This window comes from Ovis aries, chromosome 4 (genome assembly GCF_016772045.2).
Source record: "Ovis aries strain OAR_USU_Benz2616 breed Rambouillet chromosome 4, ARS-UI_Ramb_v3.0, whole genome shotgun sequence".
NCBI classification, from domain to species: Eukaryota; Metazoa; Chordata; class Mammalia; order Artiodactyla; family Bovidae; genus Ovis; species Ovis aries.
In genome coordinates this window covers 65,443,155-65,464,725 of record NC_056057.1, presented here as the reverse complement: position 1 = coordinate 65,464,725, position 21,571 = coordinate 65,443,155, and the positions used below count along the sequence as shown (strand labels likewise).

At 45.1% G+C, this 21,571-nt stretch overlaps 1 long non-coding RNA gene and 1 pseudogene across 1 annotated transcript; both read left to right on the top strand.

Annotated features, from left to right (window-relative positions):
- Positions 1-770: 770 nt before the first annotated feature.
- On the top strand, positions 771-13,100 carry LOC132659689 (uncharacterized). The gene is made up of 2 exons (XR_009600411.1): positions 771-884; positions 7,749-13,100. It is a non-coding gene; the product is annotated as an uncharacterized LOC132659689 (long non-coding RNA).
- LOC132659688 (craniofacial development protein 2-like) lies at positions 2,105-4,432 on the top strand (annotated as a pseudogene).
- Positions 13,101-21,571: the final 8,471 nt, after the last annotated feature.

Here is a 21,571-nt window from a genome sequence, read left to right as displayed (position 1 = left end):
CTCCACTGTCAGTAACGTCTCCCTGTCTCTCCATGCCCGAGATAAATACACCTCAATTCCTCTCATTAAAAAAAAAAAAATCTGAAAACCCCACAAATCCTCCTTACAACCCCATGACTCCCCTCCATTACTGTCCTATAGCTTATCTTCCATTCACACACAGAGTACTCTACTCATCAGCTTCCCCTTCTCACTGCCCACCCCCTCACCCCAGAGACGATGCCCACACGTCCCTGTAGCACCACTGCCCCCGACCACTAGCGTCCTCATCACTGAAGCCCCTTCCCCCGAGATGCTGCTCTCAGCAGCATGAAGCACGCTTGCTTACCCCACCTGTAGAAATCTTTCTCCTCTCAGGTCTGTCTGTCGTCCAGGTTGGCCTCCTTCGTCTCTTCTCCTCGGTAGGCTTCTCTTCCTTGTGTCAGCGGCTTTGTGCCCAAGTAAGGAAGGAGGCCAGGAGCTCAGAGAAGCAGCTGTGACCCGTCCTAACTCAACACACTCTGAGGAGGGGACAGTCGCGGGGGAGGGGCAGAAGCGCTCTGTCCTCTAGAAGAGCCAGGGTCAGGGCCCCCACGCTCACAGGGGTGTGCAGAAGGGAGAACTGGGGTTCACTCCAGAGTGGGTGGAGAGGACCATTTACCTCCAACAAGTCTCAGCACCGGCGTCTTCCAGCGCCTTCTGTCTGGGCAGTCTGGCCTGGGAGCTCCGACAGGGCGCAAGCGCAGGGGCGGGGCCTGCGGAAGAAGCTGCACGTGCAGGTCCAGACGCCCGAATAAAGGCTGGGGCCTTGGCCATGGGCAGTGAGGTCTAACTAGCCCGGGTTCTCTGCTCCACCACTTCCAATTGCCTAGAGGCTTGCAGTCGCAGACGTCAAGCTAGAGCAGGTTGGTGTCGCTAATGGGAACACAGCGTCGTACAGGGCATGGGGGCGCAGGGTTTGGAGGTCTTAGGGACAGAACGGCCTACAGGGAGGAGGATGTTAGGAGACGCGGAGACGAGGCCAGGACTCCGGGACTGGGGAGGGGTTCAGACTGTGGCGGAAGCTGAGGGGCGTGCTGGAGAGGCTGCGGACAAGGGCAGTGCAGCTGGGCCTAAGCCCCCTCTTCCACTGCAGCCGCTGGGCGCGGCCCCAGGCTTTGGCGCCAGACGCTGAGGGCCCCCACGCCTCCAAGGCCTCATCTTCCCAAGATGGGGCTGGTTGGGGAGCCAGACTCGCTCAGCACGACGTGCGCCCGGGCCTCTGGGCACTGCTCCCTTGGTCGTAACGCATGCAGGGCAACGCATCCAGGCCAGCGGGAAGGCAAGGTAAGCGACCTGCCATCCAGGCTCCCAGGCCTGACGGGAACGAAGATGATTCTCTTACTCCACAACACTTTACAGGGTGGAGTGCAGCTGTCCTTTTCTGACTACGAACATGCTATTTTTTTCAGCAAAAATAAACTGGTCAGGGAACAACAAAAAAATTGAGGGCAGTAACTCCAGATCTTTTTCTTCTATGTGCCGCCCAAGGCCAAGCAGCCTCACCTGGGTCCAGAATCCTGCCTGTAATCCCCTCTCCATTTCTGGGGCAGGTGAGGAATCTGAATGCCCAAGGAGGTTCAGTGGGATTACGGGCCCTCCCTGTAAACCAAAGCCTGAAGGTTTTCTAACACCTCTGTCCATTACATCCCTTCACCCTGTGATCACACAAGAGACTGTGGCAGACGTGGGGCAGTGTTTGTAGTTCAGGTTAATAGGAAACATTCTAATTCTAGCTATATGCCAGCTACTCTGTTAAATACTAAAAGTAGGTTCTCTCATTTGACCTCAACAACCCATGAGCTCAGTATTGTTACTGTGCTTGTTTCTCAAACTAGGGAGCCAAGGCTCCCAGTCAGTGACTGGCCCAGGCTCACAGCATAATCCAATCAAAGTCTTCTCATGTTGTGAGAGATTAGTCTGGCTGAAAGAGGTGCCCTAGAGGTTTCTAGTCCCCTGTAATATGCTTTGCTGGAGCAACCGTGAAGAGATACCCCACGCCCAAGGTAAGAGAAACCCAAGTAAGATGGTAGATGTTGCAAGAGGGCATCAGAGGGCAGACACACTGAAACCATACTCACAGAAAACTAGTCAGTCTAATCACACTAGGACCACAGCCTTGTCTAACTCAATGAAACCAAGCCATGCCCGTGGGCAACCCAAGATGGGCGGGTCATGGTGGAGAGGTCTGACAGAATGTGGTCCACTGGAGAAGGGAATGGCAAGCCACTTCAGTATTCTTGCCTTGAGAACCCCATGAACAGTATGAAAAGGCAAAATGATAGGATACTGAAAGAGGAACTCCCCAGGTCATTAGGTGCCCAATATGCTACTGGAGATCAGTGGAGAAATAACTCCAGAAAGAATGAAGGGATGGAGCCAAAGCAAAAACAATACCCAGCTGTGGATGTGACTGGCAATAGAAGCAAGATCCGATGCTGTAAAGAGCAATATTGCATAGGAACCTGGAATGTCAGGTCCATGAATCAAGGCAAATTGGAAGTGGTCAAACAAGAGGTGCAAGGGTGAACGTCGACATTCTAGGAATCAATGAACTAAAATGGACTGGAATGGGTGAATTTAACTCAGATGACCATTATATCTACTACTGCAGGCAGGAATCCCTCAGAAAAAAGGGAGTAGCCATCATGGTCAACAAGAGAATCCAAAATGCAGTACTTGGATGCAATCTCAAAACGACAGAATGATCTCTGTTCGTCTCCAAGGCAAACCATTCAATATCACAGTTATCCAAGTCTATGCCCCAACCAGTAACGCTGAAGAAACTGAAGTTGAACGGTTTTATGAAGACCTACAAGATCTTTTAGAAGTAACACCCAAAAAAGATGTCCTTTTCATTATAGGGGACTGGAATGCAAAAGTAGAAAGTCAAGAAACACCTGGAGTAACAGGCAAATTTGGCCTTGGAATGCAGAATGAAGCAGGCAAAGACTAATAGAGTTTTGCCAAGAAAATGCACTGGTCATAGCAAACACCCTCCTCCAACAACACAAGAGAAGACTCTATACATGGACATCACCAGATGGTCAACACCAAAATCAGATTGATTATATTCTTTGCAGCCAAAGATGGAGAAGCTCTATACAGTCAGCAAAAACAAGACCAGGAGCTGACTGTGGCTCAGATCATGAACTCCTTATTGCCAAATTCAGACTAAAATTGAAGAAAGTAGGGAAAACCACTAGACCATTCAGGTATGACCTAAATCAAATCCCTTATGATTATACAGTGGAAGTGAGAAATAGATTTAAGGGACTAAATCTGATAGAGTGCCTGGTAAACTATGGAATGAGGTTCGTGACATTGTACAGGAGACAGGGATCAAGACCATCCCCATGGAAAAGAAATGCAAAAAAGCAAAATGGCTGTCTGGAGAGGGCTTACAAATAGCTGTGAAAAGAACAGAGGCAAAAAGCAAAGGAGAAAAGGAAAGATATAGGCATCTGAATGCAGAGTTCCAAAGAATAGCAAGAAGAGATAAGAAAGCCTTCCTTAGTGATCAATGCAAAGAAATAGAGGAAAAGAACAGAATGGGAAAGACTAGAGATCTCTTCAAGAAAATTAGAGATACCAAGGGAACATTTCATGCAAAGATGGGCTCGATAAAGGACAGAAATGGTCTGGACCTAACAGAAGCAGAAGATATTAAGAAGAGGTGGCAAGAACACACAGAAGAACTGTGCAAAAAAGATATTCACAACCAAGATAATCATGACGATGTGATCACGAATCTAGAGCCAGACATCTTGGAATGTGAAGTCGAGTGGGCCTTAGGAAGCATCACTACAAACAAAGCTAGTGGAGGTGATGGAATTCCAGTTGAGCTATTTCAAATCCTGAAAGATGATGCTGTGAAAGTGCTGCACTCAATATGGCAGCAAATTTGGAAAACTCAGCAGTGGCCACAGGACGGGAAAAGGTCAGTTTTCATTCCAATTCCAAAGAAAGGCAAGGCCAAAGAATGCTCAAACAACTGCACAATTGCACTCATCTCACATGCTAGTAAAGTCATGCTCAAAATTCTCCAAGCCAGGCTTCAGCAATACGTGAACCGTGAACTTCCTGATGTTCAAGCTGGTTTTCGAAAAGGCAGAGGAACCAGAGATCAAATTGCCAACATCCGCTGGATCATGGGGAAAGCAAGAGAGTTCCAGAAAAACATCTATTTCTGCCTTATTGACTATGCCAAAGCCTTTGACTGTGTGGATCACCATAAACTGTGGAAAATTCTGGAAGAGATGGGAATACCAGACCACCTGACCTGCCTCTTGAGAAATCTGTATGCAGGTCAGGAAGCAACAGTTAGAACTGGACATGGAACAACAGACTGGTTCCAAATAGGAAAAGGAGTACGTCAAGGCTGTATATTGTCACCATGCTTATTTAACTTATATGCAGAGTACATCATGAGAAATGCTGGACTGGAAGAAATACAAGCTGGAATCAAGATTGCCGGGAGTAATATCAATAACCTCAGATATGCAGATGACACCACCCTTATGGCAGAAAGTGAAGAGGAACTAAAAAGACTCTTGATGAAAGTGAAAGAGGAGAGTGAAAAAGATGGCTTAAAGCTCAACATTCAGAAAACGAAGATCATGGCATCTGGTCCCATCACTTCATGGAAATAGATGGGGAAACAGTGGAAACAGTGTCAGACTTTATTTTGGGGGGCTCCAAAATCACTGCAGATGGTGACTGCAGCCATGAAATTAAAAGACGCTTACTCCTTGGAAGGAAAGTTATGACCAACCTAGATAGTATATTCAAAAGCAGAGACATTACTTTGCTGACTAAGGTCCGTCTAGTCAAGGCTATTGTTTTTCCTGTGGTCATGTATGGATGTGAGAGTTGGACTGTGAAGAAGGCTGAGTGCCGAAGAATTGATGCTTTTGAACTGTGGTGCTGGAGAAGACTCTTGAGAGTCCCTTGGACTGCGAGGAGATCCAACCAGTCCATTCTGAAGGATATCAGCCGTGGGATTTCTTTGGAAGGAATGATGCTAAAGCTGAAACTCCAGTACTTTGGCCACCTCATGTGAAGAGTTGACTGATTGGAAAAGACTCTGATGCTGGGAGGGATTGGCGGCAGGAGGAGAAGGGGACGACAGAGGATGAGATGGCTGGATGGTATCACGGACTCGATGGATGTGAGTCTGAGTGAACTCCGGGAAATGGTGATGGACCTGGTATGCTGCGATTCATGGGGTCGCAAAGAGTCGGACACGACTGAGCAACTGAACTGAACTGAAAGGTTCTAAAAGCTGTTATGGTGATGTCAGAAAAGTAGTTTGGAAGAAGATAGACAAATAAGATTTGAAAATGTCTGGAAGGCAAACATCTAGGATTTCATTCAGCGCATTGGGGGAAGGGCTGTGGGCAGGCAAGAGGATCCATGGGGTGATTCTCCCAAGTATCCTGCTGTAGATAAAGCCTGTTGTATATATAGTGTAACTTTTCCAAATAAAAAGCCAGGTGTGATGAGGAGAGCTTTGAATGCATCAATGACTGTTCTCAGATGAATAGTAGTCACAATCTGAGCAAGAGAACCTTGAGCCAGCTTATGGCCTATGACCTACAGTTCCTCACTGTGTCTCTACCTGGCAGATGTTGGACTAGCAACTCCACCACGAGCCACTTCCTTCAAGAAACCTTACTATATATAAACCATTGGGTCTGTTTCTCTGGAGATTCCCTAATTAGTACAGATGTTGAAATGCTGTTTCAAAATGGTACAGAGACAAGAATTTTAAGGGGAAAATTGTTGAGTACAGAGGGTAGGGGGTTCTAACAGAAAACAGTTCATAGTGTATCTTAAATATTCTTTGAATTAACAGGTTGAGATGCCTCTGTGATTTTTCCACACCATTCCCCCTCAGGTTTAAATTGTTTGTCCTTTAGAGTTGTGGTTTAGGAGAATTAAAGTGGTGAGTGCTGCGAGTAGGAATAAAATTTGTATTTTTTTTTTCCTATTCCAACAGAATTCAGACTTTAGTGAAAAAAGAAATGTATAAAATTCCAAGAGTAAAGCCATCTAGTCAACTTCTGGTTAGCTAGATGGGGACTCCAAAGACATAATCCATTTTTTAGTCTATTTCCCTCTCATTCTAGGTTTTGACTTTCTCTGTGTTGGCCTAACTGTTAGCCACTATTTCAGAGTGGCAAAGATGCTCACAACATTTCTAGGCCTATAATGATTCTGTGGCTAGTCATCCAGGAAAAGAACATACTCTTCCAATAGTTTCAACAAGAGTTCCAGATCTGGCCCTCCACGGACTAGCTTTGAAGTTATCTGTCTCTATGGTTACATGAACTACCTTTTGTAACTTCTAACCTCTTAAGAGGGCTTCCCAGGTGGCTCACTGGTAAAGAATCCTCCTGCCAAGTAGGAGACATGGGTTCAATCCCTGGGTCGGGAAGATACCCTGAAGGAGCAAATGGCAACCCACTCTAGTATTCTTGCCTGGGAAATCCCATGGACAGAGGAGCCTGGCAGGCCGTAGTCCATAGGGTCACAAAAGAGTTGGACACAACTTAGCAGCTAAACAACAACAACAAACCTCTTAAGACAATGTTGAAATCCACGCTGAGACTTCCTTTTCCTTCAGTAAAGGAAAATACCCACATGCATATGCTTATACAAAATATTAGGTCAAGTACAAGAGGCACACTGATGCATTCCTCGACAGTGAAACTGAGTTCATGAGATCAGCTGCACAACACTGATTTGAATGTAACTACCATTTCTTTTATATAGTTAGAAGTTTCATCTTGGCTTCACTTGTTAGTTGTACAAATCTGTCTGGCAATGTCAGATGCCTTTCCCCAAAATGTATTTATATGAGAGAAACGTGTCTGATGTTATTGACACCACTGCAGTGGTTATCCCTAAGAGTGGAAATGGGGGGAAATGTGTGTGTGTGTGTGTGTGTGTGTGTGAATGAATAGTGATGAATACATAGGCTTAGGAAGGATTTTAAATCCAAAGAACTTTTGTTCCCTTTTGCTCTGTAAGGTCTGGTATTATTTTTCTTGTAACCATGACTAGCCTGAGTTATACCTGGTATGTGCTTGGTCTCTTTTAAAAGGCTACAAAGTTGGGAGTGCTGTTCTTAGTATGCTGCCCAACTGATGGCCTGGGAATCAACCAGGTGGAATAGATGCCTGCCCTAGAGCTGTTCTAATGTGAAGAGGGGTTCTGGAGGCCCCACTGATATAGTCATTCCTCCCTCCTTGGTTGACTTCTGCAAATGTCCAGGGAGGAACTGCTGTTGCTGCTAAGTCGCTTCAGTCGTGTCCGACTCTGTGTGACCCCAGAGACGGCAGCCCACCAGGCTCCCCCGTCCCTGGGATTCTCCAGGCAACAACACTGGAGTGGGTTGCCATTTCCTTCTCCAGTGCATGAAAGTGAAGAGTGAAAGTGAAGTCCCTCAGTCGTGTCTGACTCTTAGCGACCCCATGGACTGCAGCCTACCAGGCTCCTCCGTCCATGGGATTTTCCAGGCAAGAGTACTGGAGTGGGGTGCCATTGCCTTCTCTGCAGGGAGGAACTAGGGGCTGTTAACCAAATGGCATAGAGTAAACTCAGTATTTTAACAATTGGTTAAAAAAAAAACCCAACAAACAATTGGTATGGATGTACAGGTGTGCACTGGCTGAATGTTGTGACTGGCTTCAAGAGATAAAATTACTATCCCCTTCTCTTTCTAGGTTTCAGAAATGGAAGTCTGTATTTTCCACGTTCTACGGTGCTCAGTGAGGATCCTGCCTTCCTGTTCCTCAGTACTCATTGCCCACTATCCTTAATTGAAGACCCACAGTCCCTATGTCTTATAATGTGGGACAATTCCAACAATATGGTGGCTATGGGGAAGAAATGAAAATGAAACACACGCATACTGAACCTCAACAGGCTGAAAACATGAATAAGAAAACAAGATGTGCACTCAGAAGGCAAAATCCATGACATAGGAAGGGTGACTAATATCCCTAATAGGGACATTGTAACTGACAACATTCATCAAGAAACATATGAGGCTTTGATTTTTGTTGCCCAGAAGAGGGAGCTAAATGGCAAGAGCCCTTCTAATTACACTGTATAGAAACGCACCTCAAGGAAGCTATGCATCCAAGAAAGAGCCAAGGAGGCTAGAATAGGGCAAAGGATCCTCTATAATAAAATTCTGGAATCACTGAAACAAACTGTGGGTTTGTATGATGTGGCTTATGGTAAAACTATGCAAGAGAACGTACTGCAGCACAATGGCATTTCACAGAGTTCCTGTAAACGTAGAGGTGTGCTTTATAACCTCATGAGGGTGGAGACCACTTTGCATATAAAGATGAACACGGAGTTGTCCAGTCGGAGTAGTATCTTGATGTTGTAAGACATGATGAGATGTTAAAGTCAGGATTTATCATAGAGATGAACTTGGGTGAGGAAAATAAGAGATATGCAACTCTTTCCCAAACCCACCACCTCCAAATGACAGAGATGAGATCCAGAATACCCCCAATTCAAAACTGTACTAGTCTGCTAGAGATAGGAACAAGCTTCATCAGGAAGCTTCATGCTCCACTCTGCACCAGCATGGAAGCAGTTAAAGACCTGAGCCTACATTCAGAATCATCTCAAGCCCTTTACTGCAGGGGAAAGTATGCCAGAAACCAGTAGCAGGAGCCATGGCTCCCCTGAGACTGTGGGTGAAGAGGTAGAGTGCAACAGCTACCCTGAGATGCCTGTCTCGTCCCCTCCCTGCTTGGCTCAGGTCAGCAAAGTAGATGAGGGCATCCAGTGCAGTATGAGTTGGTAGACTGAGGAATAGTCTGAGAATTCCCCTGAGTCTTCAGGAAGTGAGTGGTAGGAGGGGAGCAGAGCAGATGTCAGTGGGGAGCAGGAGCCAGGATGAAGTCTATAAGGTGGAGAACAATGGCTGTGAGGGGCAAGTTCCCTCCCCTACCTGGTTGGCCCAGGTCAACAAAGTGGATGAGGGCATCCAGTGTGACATGGGTTGCTCTGAAGCTCAGGTAGAGAAATCCCCCAGCAAATGCTCCCCAGGGGTGAAGAGACAGCATCAGACAGCAAAACCAGACACCAATAGGAAATTAAGTGCAGATAAAGAGGAAATGATCATGAACGATGAGATTGGGGAAGGTGTATAATGAGAACTTGAAAACATGTGCAAAGATTAAAAAGACTCTGAAAGGCTGGAAGCTGAAAGAGCTGAGCAGCTTCTCAAATATTAAGACAGCCTATTTGCTGAAGAAAAGAGCTGCTTTGACCATTGTGCTTCCTGAGGATTCAGAGACTCTGAGTTGGAAAAGGAGGGTGACATGGATGAGGTAGGATGCCTCCTTGAAGAAGTGAGTCCACAGAGTCCTCTGACATCTTCCAAAGGAAGGTCTTATGAGGCTGGAAGGATAATCAGGATGCTGCCGGAGAACTCTCTCCCTCCCCAACTTACGGTGTGGCCCACCAGAAATTAGTGCAAATTGTTACAAGTTCGTGGTGAATATGAGCGTGCCCTGCAGTTTACCAGTGGAAACGACAGGATGGCTGTGAAAGCACTGGTGTCAGGCTCCAAAGCACACCCACCATGGCCAACAAGGAGGGACTGCAGTCCAGGAGAGCCTCAAAAATCACTGGAGTGTAAGTGACTATACTAATATGGTATACTAATTGGTTGTGCTGGTTCCGTACCAGGTGAATCAATAGCATTTCTTCATTTTGAAAGTGTGTTGTCACTTAAACTGTACTGTCCACATTCAAAGGATTTGCAAAGAGACTCTGTTAGAATTTTTGCACTCCAGGAAATTTCAGTGTAATGTGAAATGAAGTGCTCCAGTAGAAGATGATAGAGAGCTGGGTGGTGGTGGGCTGTGGTAGTCAGGAGGACATCTAGCTGGATGACTGAGAATGGGCAGTCCACATGCAGGCAGAGACTTTCCACACAAATTTAGGATCTGTTTGGAAATAAATGGACTTCCCTGGTGGCTCAGACGGTAAAGCATCTGCCTACAATGCAGGAGACCTGGGTTCAGTCCCTGGGTCAGGAAGATCTTCTGGACGAGGAAATGGCAACCCACTCCAATATTCTTGCCTGGAAAATCCCATGGATGGAGGAGCCTGGTAGGCTACAGTCCGTGGGGTCTCAAAGGGTCCGACACAACCAAGCGACTTCACTTTTGGAAATAAAAGCACAAAGTTTGGAGCGGGAATAGAGACAGCAGCATGAGCTCAGATGGACAGCCACGGCAGGATTCTGTTTGAGATTATCCTGCTGGAGGGAAGAATTGTGAGGAACTGGGAAGGAGGCTGAGAATGGGGTAAAGTCAGTGTGTTTCTCTTCCCTTATAGACTTTCTCCTGTAGGCAGTAAGTGGCTAATTCAGACTGAGTAGAGAAATGAAATAAAGGGGCTGTAGGAATTTCAACCAGCATATAAAGTATTTTATAGGAGAAATTGGAATGGAGAGTGGCTATATGGCTGAAAATCAGTTTTATTCAACAAAAAGTGTTGCAATTCAACAGAACAAAGTGATGAGGATCCTGACTTGCATGAGTATAAGACAGACATATGAGAGGCCTAATACAACTATATCTTTAAAAGGTTGGAGTTTGCACTTGAGTACATGGAAAAAAATGGTAACTTCCATGGAAAAGAGTTAACTTGGGAAGAGAAGTTGCTTTGCTTCGCTGTGTGGGTTGTGGTTGGGAGAAGTGTAGAATGCTGAGATAGAGGGACTGGACTAGCAGCCCATCCACACCTGGACCATCCTAGGACTGGTGGGGTACAGGTGACAGGAGTGGGGAGGGAGGGATGACCCTAAGGAGAGCTTTGGGAGATGATTATATCTAGGGGTGCAAAGAAAGGAGCAAAGCAGGTAAATGAAGAATGGGACACATAAAGGCCCCAGGGAAGTTTGGTTCCAGTCTTAGTCCCCAAACCTTTGGACCTGACATGTTTAAGCCTACTATGTCCATTTAGAAGTTGGGGTATTGTCACCTCTTAACTCTTGGCTGTAATCATAAATTCAGTTCATGCTCAGTAATTTGGAAGGGATTTTTAAAAACAGGGTGACTTCACATGAGCACTTTTTTGGCTTTGGTGTGTTTAGTCCCTGCTTATAAAAGATGGCAAGAGAGATTGTTCTCAGCCACTGTGTTTAGAGACCACTCATGCACAAGAAATGGAAGCATTGTGTAAGCTCCATAACGAATGAGACCATTCCAGATGTGTGAGCCCTAGACTGCAATGTCTAAATTGCAAAATGAATAAACTAAAACACCAGCCACCTTGCCTTTAGTCGTCTTCTACATTCCCCATGTGGTTTCCCATCAGAGCGCAAGGGAATCTTTTTCTATTTGGGGAAATCACATCAGTTATACGGAGAAGGCAATGGCAACCCACTCCAGTACTCTTGCCTGGAAAATCCCATGGACGGGGAGTCTGGTAGGCTGCGGTCCATGGGGTCGCGAAGAGTCAGTCACGACTGAATGACTTCACTTTCACTTTTCACTTTCATGCATTGGAGAAGGAAATGGCAGCCCACTCCAGTGTTCTTGCCTAGAGAATCCCAGGGATGGCGGAGCCTGGTGGGCTGCCATCTCTGGGGTTGCAGAGAGTCGGACATGACTGAAATGACTTAGCAGCAGCAGCAGCAGCATCAGTTATAAATTTACCCTCCCCCTTCACAATATTGTAGTTTTCAGCACTTTCTCCTTTGGCCATGTCTGAAAGAAAGTCTGGGAAATTTCCTGGCAGTCCAGCGGCTAGGACTGATTGCTTTCACAACCAAGTTGCTGGGGTTCAATCCTTATCCTGATTGGGAAACTAAGATCTCATAAGCTACGTGGTGCGGCCAAAAAAAAAAAAACCCAAAACCTGATTGACTTCTTCCGTGAAGAAGATAATGTGAACTCAGTTTACTCCAGGTTACACAGTCAACATTTTAATTTCCAGGCTGAAGGCTCTCTTCTATAAATTGTCTTATTTTTGGCCAATGATATTTTTTGCTGCCACAAACTATAGAATCGTATGGAATAGTGTCTTGAAGATTGGTCATTTTCTTGAAAGATGTGGGGTTTTTTTTCTTTTGTTTTTTAAGCATCTTGGACTATTTAATGTATAAATCCCTTCTTCTCTCAGGTAACGGTAGGAGATAAAAAACCAAGGTCCCTTACAAATTAACAGAGATCAGAGGCAGATATTATAAAGTGTAGGAAATATCCAGCAGCTCTAGAGGTTGGCATCTATCCTGTGTTCAGTTTGTCTTACGATTTGCTCTTTGGACTTTGGGGTTTCCTACTTGGTGTCTGTTCTGGCCTCCAAACTAACACTGCTTATGAGCAACAACAAACAGCAGGGTTCTACCCAGGTAACAGACATACCTTGTAAGGAAGGCCTTACCTTTCAAGATTAGAGACAAAGCCTTTCAATATTGTGGAATGTTATTTTTATGCCGGTTTTCATACTTAACTCCTAATGCTGTTGATGGTGGTGTGGGTTACATGGAATTGTGGGTTATATGTTGATGGTATAGTGAGTTACGTGAATGTATATTGTGGGTTACAGGGAATTTTGTAGGTTAGCCTGGCAGATCTTACATTCAGTACTGGAAGCTTAGCAACTCCCTTAAGGGTGGTAGCATGCCAGGGTTCCCTTCACACAGGTAACCCTTCCTCACAGTCAACCCCTGGTCCTGAAGCAGTGGCTTGATATCCCCTTAAAGGCCATTTCTTCCCTGCAGTGGTCACAAAGGGAAGGATGATAACTAAGCTCAGGCAAACTGTCAAGATCTTTAGCTTTATCCTAAAATTGGAAACTATAAATATTGGTAATGATTCTCTGTATAACATCTTGAGTCTGTGATACAACATGTTTAAGGAAATGTATTCCATTGTTCTTTCATAGGAAACAAATTGCTGAGTTCCAGCTTCAAGGAAGAGCTAAATCATATGTGTTCTTTCTTGATTGAACTATTAAAGCATTATATCAGAAAAACAAGTTAAGAAAATGTCACATTGTAAAGCCTTTGTAATTATAAAAGAGCAAATGAATTGCAAGTGTGTGATTTTTAAGCATTTTCTTCTCCTCTCTAAATGGCGACATCACTCATGACATCACCAGTTGTCATGAATAGTTTTGTAATCTCCACAAATCTCTAGATAAGGAGAAAAGGATGATGGAGTGGAGGGCATAAATGATTAAGTATTCCCTACAAAGAAGAACTATCATGAAGATAGAAAGCATACTGACTAATTTATTTATAAATGGAGGCCAGGCACATAGGAGGTCCATGGGTGGTTTTTTCCAGGGGTGGCCTGTGGAATTATGTGCTTTACTTTCAACCGGTGTAAGTGCTTAGGGATAAAGGAAGCTTTAGGCAAACAAAAGAGCTTTATACTCAGATTCTAGGACTTATGTGGTCAATTGGTGGAACCTATCTCCCAATAAATGGTGCAGGTTAGGTTTTGGACTACATGCTAAAAAGATTTTTAAGTGATTGGAGGCTCTCCCAAGGTCATTTGAAAGAACAGAGCAGATGTGAGGGGATGGGGGTGCCTCCAAGAATGGGTTCATTCAATGTTGCTTCCAAGTTGATGAAAATGTCCTAGAGAAAAATGTCCTTTAATTCCCTATGTGTGCGTGCTAAGTTGCTTCAGTTGTGTCTGACTCTTCAGTCATGTGTGACTCTGCGGCTCCATGGACCATAGACCGCTAGGCTGTCCGTGGATTCTCTAGGCAAGAATACTGGAGTGGGTTGCCATGCTTTTCTCTGGGGATCTTCCCAACCCAGGGATAGAACCCATGTCTCCTGTGGCTCCTGCATTGCAGGTGGATTCTTTACCCTTGAGCCACTGGGGCAGCCACTTTATTCCCTATATTAACCAATTATCCCTCAAGATGGATTAATCCCTCAAAGTGATTAAGCACTACATTTTTTTCATGTGAGAAGCAAACGATGATAATGTTTCCAGGGCTGGTCTTATAAGGCCTATAATTTTGTCTAACTCCATAAAGGTTTTTGTTTATATACTCCCCACCCAAGGCTAGATTATGTGATACTCCTGTGTGTTCCGGCATCACCTGTATCTTCACGTTCATAGCCCATTTAATGACATGACAGATGAGACCTGTAACATTCTTAACTTCATCAAAGGAGAACATATATTCCTTAGGGTTGTGAATTAGTGTAGCCAATGCAGTATCCCCAAGGGAGAGTATAGAGCCTGGAACATCATACATATGCAGGCATTTGTGAATGAATGGCTTAGTGTTAATTTTATGAGATTAAGTCAGACTTTGTGGGTTGGACCCTAGAAAGTGGGGAAGACAGTGATATCAGTATATGGAAAGGGAAGCACAAAGAAGAGGACAGTACTAATGAACAATTTCCCGCTTTGTAATTCTTTCCAAAGTCTTGCCTTTATCCTAGAGGAGAGATGAAGAGTCAAGGATGAATTTGGAAAATAGGAGTCTAAAATGAAGGATAACTCCTGACCACACTCACCTTTCATCCACCCAAGTGGCCATCGTACCTCTGTGGCAGGTTGAGTTCCTTAGGACCAGACTCCGGGATGGAGATTTGGGTGCAGGAAATTTAATGGGACGTGCTATAGGGAATAACATCTCTGAGGGGACAAAGAAAGCATGATTAAGTGGAGAGAAGAGTTTGGGTATGTTGCAGGCACAACAAAGGCCTTGGCCAATCCCACTGAGAGCTTATGAGCTGTAATGACCCAGAATTGTCCCAGTTAGGGCAAGAGGCTGCGTCTTACACTGCTGCACAGAGCAGTCATCGTGATGCAGGATGCCCCTGGAAATGAGGTACGGCCTTGGATAGGATGGCTGGCTTCAAGAAGGGACAGTCCCTGGAAAGGGCAAGTGTTTGCCCTTTGCAACTGTTTAAATAAAGTCAGCTGTTGACTAGCAGGTGGGAGAAGGTAAGACTATAACACGAAACAAGACGGTCTCTGCCCTCAAGAATCTTCCAGACGTGTGGGCAAGCATTAATTACCACAAATGTGGTGGCTCAAAACAGTATCCATCAACTTCTGGTCTCTGGTATGGTATATAAAGAGGTTAGACGTCTTCACTCTTTCCTAACAAGTAAAACTAATGATCAGATTTTCTTAAATCTGTTAGAGAATCATGGTCACAGGGTCAACCACTGACCCAAAAATCAGAGAGATGGGCTGATAAAGAGTCAAAACTGACTGAAGCAGAAGCCTTTGTGGGAACCAGGGTAGAATACTTTGCTATCTGCCAGAAAAAAAAAAAAAAAAAAACACCTCTGGTTTTAGAATTCTCATGAGTTGGTTCTGATCACCCAAACAGTCACCCTTTGAAAAAACCAAACTGTCCAGAAGTGTAAGCTAATCATGGGAGTAAAATCCCTTCAAGTAATGGTTCTACAGGTTTGGGCAGGAAATCTGGGGGTCCTTTTACAATTGTGTCAACCACAGCCATGATGACAGGCTAAGATACCTTAGTAAAGAGAGGTCTGGTGGCTTCTTTTGACTTCCTTAATAGGATTAGCGAGTGGGGTGGGGATGGTGGTGGGTTTGAGGGAGAGATTTTAGGATGAAGAAATTTGATTGGTCAGCTTTGTGGGCTCGGCAGTCTGGAAATTCTAATTCCCAGAGGAGGAGGAATTTGGTTTGAGGTTCTTTTGGGTAATCTGGGCAGAAAAACCAGAGGTCAAGGGAGATAACAGGCTTAATTGACAGACACAGAATATAGGCCAGAAATAGAAGACAGAGAAACCTTGAGTGAGGGAGAAGGCACAGGAATTAACTTGCAAGAGCTGCAGTAAGTGGAGAGATTCCAGCTAAAGCAGAAAGTGGAGAAAGGCTTTAGTAAGAGGTTAAACATTGCATCTGGTCCCATCACTTCATGGGAAACAGATGGAGAAACAGTGAAATAGTGTCAAACTTTTTTTTTTTTCGGGCTCCAAAATCACTGCAGATGGTGACTGCAGCCATGAAATTAAAAGATGCTTACTCCTTGGAAGGAAAGTTATGACCAACCTAGATAGCATATTCAAAAGCAGAGACATTACTTTGCCAACTAAGGTCCATCTAGTCAAGGCTATGGTTTTTCCAGTGGTCATGAATGGATGTGAAAGTTGGACTGTGAAGAAAGCTGAGCGCTGAAGAATTGAGGCTTCTGAACTGTGGTGTTGGAGAAGACTCTTGAGAGTCCCTTGGACTGCAAGGAGATCCAACCAGTCCATTCTAAAGGAGATCAGTCCTGGGTGTTCTTTGGAAGGACTGATGCTAAAGCTGAAACTCCAGTGCTCTGGCCACCTCATAGAAGAGTTAGCTCATTGGAAAAGACTCTGATGCTGGGAGAGATTCGGGGCAGGAGGAGAAGGGGAAGACAGAGGATGAGATGGCTGGATGGCATCACCGACTTGATGGACATGAGTTTGGGTGAACTCCGGGAGTTGGTGATGAACAGGGAGGCCTGCAATTCATGGGGTTGCAAAGAGTTGGACACGACTGTGTGACTGAGATGAACTGAACTGAACACATTTAGATCAGCAGTTCTTCAGATCTGGTCCCCAAGCTAACAGCATCAGCATCATTTAGGAACTTGTTAGAAAGGCAGATTCCCCAGTCCATTCTAGAATTAGTAAATTGGATATTCTAAAAGTAGGAGTAGGGCACGAAAATCTGTTTCAACAAGCATGCCAGGTGATTTTGATGCCCCATAAGCTTGAGAATCCTTGATATTCTTCCATATTGTAATAGAATATGTTTATCATGAATGGGACTCCAGCAGGAGAAAGGAAATTCCTGGAAGGAAAATTTTCTGCTGCATGGTGAGCTAGAAATGCCAAGGATAAGTGTAAGACATTGCTTGACTTAACTGGCCTTAGGGTTTTCAGAAAGAAGACATTCTGAGCCATTCCAGCCAGTTGTGTTATTGAGACACACTTTTCAAGGCCAAGACTAGGAGCAGTTGGAAGAAAAGTTATAACCAGCCTAGACAGCATATTAAAAAGCAGAGACATTACTATGCCAACAAAGGTCTGTCTAAGTCAAAGCTATGGTTTTTCCAGTAGTCATGTAGGATGTGAGAACTGGACTATAAAGAAAGCTGAGTGCCGAAGAATTGATGCTTTTGAACTGCGGTTTGAAGACTCTTGAGAGTCCCTTGGACTGCCAGGAGATCCAACCAATCCATCCTAAAGTAAATCAGTCCTGAATATTCAATGGAAGGATTGATTTTGAAGCTGAAACTCCAATACTTTGGCCACTTGATGCAAAGAACTGACTCATTGGAAAAGACCCCGATGCTGGGAAAGATTGAAGGCAGGAGGAGAAGAGGATGACAGAGAATGAGATGGTTGGATGGCATCACTGACTCAGTGTACATGAGTTTAAGTAAACTCTGGGAGTCGGCGATGGACAGGGAGGCCTGGTGTGCTGCAGTCCATGGGGTTGCAAAGAGTCGGACATGACTGAGCAACTGAACTGAACTGAGGAGTTTACTGAGGGGAGTTGGGAAGGAGTCAGACTGGCCTGCGTCGGTTATTCTTGAGGGAGGGGGAAGTCCAACCCCTAGGGAAAAAGCAGGAAGTGGGAACAGTAAGTTCCTGGGACCCTGAGTGATGAAAGCCGCAAGAGACTAGTGGAGAGGGAAGGAAACTTGCTTGTGAGCAAGATCTGTCTCCTCTTCAGCTCAGGAAGAAGGCGCCCTCTCCTGGCTGCAGGCAGCGTCTGGCCCTCCTGCCTCAGCTGCAGCAAAGCCACAAGTTCTAATGTCAGCTGCCCTTAGCCAACAGGAGGAGGCTATATTTGGGGATGTGGGTAGCTGACCCAGTACACTGATTCCTATGTCCTTATAATTTTTATGAATCAATTATTCTGGGAATGATAATAATCATGGTACAATGGCAATAAGTGCTAAAGACATGGTTGTTAATTGTTATTGTAGGCTATCCCAGCAAGACGGTTCAGTTCAGTTCAGTCGCTCAGTCGTGTCCGACTCTTTGTGACCCCATGAATCGCAGCACACCAGGCCTCCCTGTCCATCACCAACTCCCAGAGTTCACTCAGACTCGCATCCATTGAGTCAGTGATGCCATCCAGCCATCTCATCCTCGGTCGTCCCCTTCTTCTCCTGCCCCCAATCCCTCTGAGCATCAAAGTCTTTTCCAATGAGTCAACTCTTCGCATGAGGTGGCCAAAGTACTGGAGTTTCAGCTTTAGCATCATTCCTTCCAAAGAAATCCCAGGGCTGATCTCCTTTAGAATGGACTGGTTGGATCTCCTTGCAGTCCAAGGGACTCTCAAGAGTCTTCTCCAACACCACACTTCAAAAGCATCAATTCTTTGGCGCGCAGCCTTCTTCACAGTCCAACTCTCACATCCATACATGACTACTGGAAAAACCATAGCCTTGACTAGATGGACCTTAGTCGGCAAAGTAATGTCTCTGCTTTTGAATATGCTATCTAGGTTGGTCATAGCTTTTCTTCCAAGGGGTAAGCGTCTTTTAATTTCATGGCTGCAGTCACCATCTGCAGTGATTTTAGAGCCCCCAAAAATAAAGTCTGACACTGTTTCCATTGTTTCTCCATCTATTTCCCATGAAGTGATGGGACTGGATGCCATGATTTTTGTTTTCTGAATGTTGAGCTTTAAGCCAACTTTTTCACTCTCCTCTTTCACTTTCATCAAGAGGCTCTTTAGTTCGTCTTCACTTTCTGCCATAGGGTTGTGTCATCTTCATATCTGAGGTTATTGATATTTCTCCTGGCAATCTTGATTCCAGCCTGTGTTTCTTCCAGTCCAGCATTTCTCATGATGTACTCTGCATATAAGTTAAATAAGCACGGTGACAATATACAGCCTTGACGTACTCCTTTTCCTATTTGGAACCAGCCTGTTGTTCCATGTCCAGTTCTAACTGTTGCTTCCTGACCTGCATACAGATTTCTCAAGAGGCAGGTCAGGTGGTCTGTATTCCCATCTCTTTCAGAATTTTCCACAGTTTATGGTGATCCACACAGTCAAAGGCTTTGGCATAGTCAATAAGGCAGAAATAGATGTTTTTCTGGAACTCTCTTGCTTTTTCGATGATCCTGCAGATGTTGGCAATTTGATCTCTGGTTCCTCTGCCTTTTCGAAAACCAGCTTGAACATCAGGAAGTTCACGGTTCACGTATTGCTGAAGCCTGGCTTGGAGAATTTTGAGCATGACTTTACTAGCGTGTGAGACGAGTGCAATTGTGTGGTGGTTGGAGCATTCTTTGGCATTGCCTTTCTTTGGGATTGGAATGAAAACTGACCTTTTCCTGTCCTGTGGCCACTGCTGAGTTTTCCACATTGCTGGCATATTGAGTGCAGCACTTTCACAGCATCATCTTTTAGGATTTGAAATAGCTCAACTGGAATTCTATCACCTCCACTAGCTTTGTTCGTAGTGATGCTTCCTAAGGCTCACTTGACTTCACATTCCAGGATGTCTGGGCTCTAGGTGAATGATCACACCATCATGATTATCCGGGTCATGAAGATCCTTTTGTACAGTTCTTCTGTGTATTCTTGCCACCTCTTCTTAATATCTTCTACTTCTGTTAGGTCCATACCCTGTCTGTCCTTTATTGAGCCCATCTTTGCATGAAATGTTCCCTTGGTATCTCTAATTTTCTTGAAGAGATCTCTAGTCTTTCCCATTCTGTTCTTTTCCTCTATTTCTTTGCATTGATCGCTGAAGAAGGCTTTCTTATCTCTCCTTGCTATTCTTTGGAACTCTGCATTCGATGCTTATATGTTTCCTTTTCTCCTTTGCTTTTTGCTTCTCTTCTTTTCACAGCTATTTGTAAGGCTTCCCCAGACAGCCATTTTGCTTTTATGCATTTCTTTTCCATGGGGATGGTCTCAATCCCTGTCTCCTGTACAATGTCACGAACCTCATTCTATAGTTCATCAGGCACTCTATCTATCAGATCTAGGCCCTTAAATCTATTTCTTACTTCCACTGTATAATCATAAGGGATTTGATTTAGGTCATACCTGAATGGTCTAGCGGTTTTCCCTGCTTTCTTCAATTTCAGTCTGAATTTGGTAATAAGGAGTTCATGATCTGAGCCACAGTCAGCTCCTGGTCTTGTTTTTGTTGCCTGTATAGAGTTGCGAATTCACGTTTAGAATCAAACCCCTTTCCTGCCAGAGGCACTCAGAGGACTCAAACGAACTTTGTGCGCACCAGGACCAAGGAACCCCACAGAGACTGAGACAGAACTGTGTTTGAGCATCTCCTGTGGAGGTATGGGTCAGCAGTGGTCTACTGCAGGGACAGAGGCTCTGCGTGTGGGTAGGCATAAGCCCTCTTGGAGGAGGTCGCCATTAACCCCAAGCACAGAGCTGCCAGAACTTACACAGGACTGGGAAATAGACTCTTGGAGGGCACAACAGAACCTTGTGCACCAGGACCCAGGAGAAAGGGGCAGTGACCCCACAGGAGTCTGTCCCAGACTTGCCTGTGGGTGTCTGGAAGTCTCTGGCGAAGGCGTGGCGGTAATGGCCTGCTGCAGGGTTGGGGGCACGGACGGTAGCAGTACATGCATGGGATCTTTTGATGGAGATCACCATTATCTTCATTACCTCCACCATAGTTTGGTCCCAGGTAAATAGCAGGGAGGGAACACAGCTCTACCCATTGATAGAAAATTGGATTAAAGATTTACTGAGCAAGAACCCTGATGCTGGGCTTCCCTTGTAGCTCAGTCAATAAAGGATCTGCCTGCAGTGCAGGAGACCGGGTTCGATCCCTGGGTTGGGAAGATCCCCTGGAGAAGGAAATGGCAACCCACTCCAGTATCCTTGCCTGGAAAACCTCATGGACAGAGGAGCCTGGTGGGCTGCAGTCCATGGGGTTGCAAAGAGTCGGGCATGACTGAGTGACTAACACACACACACCCTGATGCTGGGAAAGATTGAAGGCAAGAGGAAAAGGGGATGACAGAGGATAAGATGGTTGGATGGCATCACTGACTCAATGGACATGAGTCTGAGTAAACTCCAGAAGTTGATGATGGACAGGGAGACCTGGCCTGCTGCAGTCCATAGGGTCACAAAGAGTCGGATACGACTGAGTGACTGAACTGAACTGATCGCTTCCCCTGAGAAGTCAGCCAAACATGAGAAAGTTTTATGGGCTTCCCTGTGGCTCAGCTGGTAAAGAATCTGCCTGCAATGTGGGAGACCTGGTTTTGATCCCTGGGTTGGGAATATCCCCTGAAGAAGGAAAAGGCTACCCACTCTAGTATTCTCCCCTGGAGAATTTCATGGACTGTATAGTCCATGGAGTTGCAAAGAATCGGACACAACTGAGCGACTTTCACTGCCTTGTTTCATGAACTCGAGACTTCTGTGTATAGCAAAGACCAACATGTTTTACACTGTTGAGCTGAAAAATAAAAAACCTAAACAATGCACACAAATGGGTTGGTATGCTAGCATTTGTATTAAAAAAGGGAAAAAAAAATTTGCTTGTGATACGTTAAGATATTTCT